The sequence below is a fragment of the Octopus bimaculoides genome, chromosome 7 (genome assembly GCF_001194135.2).
Source record: "Octopus bimaculoides isolate UCB-OBI-ISO-001 chromosome 7, ASM119413v2, whole genome shotgun sequence".
Taxonomy (NCBI): domain Eukaryota; kingdom Metazoa; phylum Mollusca; class Cephalopoda; order Octopoda; family Octopodidae; genus Octopus; species Octopus bimaculoides.
The window spans coordinates 109,298,915-109,300,662 of NC_068987.1; positions in this window are offsets into that span (position 1 = coordinate 109,298,915).

The window sequence follows — 1,748 nt, forward strand, 5'->3', positions numbered from 1 at the left end:
TCTTTCAGTTTCCATCTACCAAATCCGCTCACAAGGTCTTGGTCGGCCCGAGGCTATAGTAGAAGACACTTAGCCAAGGTTCCACGCAGTGAGACTGAACCAGAAACCATGTGGTTTGGAAGCAAGCTTCTTACCACACGTTTCATTTCTTTTTTTTATATCTCATATTTATTTTCGCAGACCTTTTGTCGAAGAGGTACGTTATGAGGGACATAGGGATGTAAACAAACCAGCAAGGTTTGTCAGGCAGTGTGGGTAACGAAAATAGACACATTACGAAGACGTATGCATGTGCATATACATATATATGTATGCGCGCGCGCGCGTGTGCATTTTTATTAAGAAGTTTGCTTCTCAACCACATGGTTCCGGGTTCGGTCCCATTGCGTAACACTTTGGACAAGTGTCTTCTACTGTAGCCCTGAACCGACCACAGCATCGTGAGTGGATTGGTAAATAGTAACTGAAAGAATCCCGTCGTATATATGTGTGTGTGTCCGTGTGTGTCTCTCTGTGTGTGTACGTGTGTGTACGCACGCGTGTACATGTCTTTGTGTCTGCGTTTGTCCCCCACCACCACTTGACAACCGTTGTTAGTGTGCTTACGTCGCCATAACTTAGCGGTTCAGCAAAAGACTCCGATAGAGTAAGTACCAGTCTTTAAAATCTATAAGTATTGTGGTTGATTTATTCGACTAACAATTCTCCAAAGCGGTGCCCCAGCATGGCCACCATCTATATGCATACATAAACATTTACATACATAAACATATACACATATGTGTATATTCTTTTATTATTTTATCTATTTCAGTAATTAGACTGCAGCCATGCTGGAGCACAACCTTTTTGTATTTTGCCCAACGATTCGACTCCAGCACTTTAAAAAAAAAATTTTTAGCCAGGTATTTATCCTATCGGTCTCTTTTGCCGAACCGCTAATTTAGGAGAACATACACACGCCAACACCTGTTGTCAAGCAGTGGTGGGCGACAAACACGTGTGTATATATATATATATATATATATATATACACACAAATTAAAATTATATACATATACATGACGAGCTTCTTTCAGCTTCGGTGTACCTAATCCACTCTCAAGGTTTGATTGGCCCGGGGATATACTAAAAAACACTTGCTCAAGGTGCCATACAGTGGGACTGAACCTAGAACCATACTGCTGGGAAGCAAGTTTCTTACCACACAGCTACTAACATCATCTCTTTTTTTTGAGCTTCAGTTTTCTTGTTACCTTATTTTATATATTCCGGAACCGCTCATAAAGACTTGGCTGAGTACGTGTTAATTCTTAATATTTCATATATCCAATATATATATTCTGTATGTAGAATGTTGCCCTGTGGCACTCTTCTACAGCCATATTATTCGCATGTCATTTTGTGCTTGATTTTCAAATTCCTTGCTAGAAAATAATTTCCTTAAAATTTCCAAAATTACGTATTTTTCTCAAAGAAAGAGATGAGTGATAAATAATAAAAAAAATCGCGAGTGTTTCACAATGGAACTACAGCCCCAATCTGAGTTAAGTTATTTAAGCATGGCTTTCGAGTCTCAAATGATCACAATAGACCGAACTATTGGGTTGTCCGGAAAGTTCGTGCCGATTTATAGTAGCTTACCTTTCGACTTATTTGCCACGAAACCACCTCAATTCTAGGAAGAGGGTATTTTCAAGTTAAAGGAAAGATGGAGACGCATTGTGCAACAAAATGGTTCATATTTG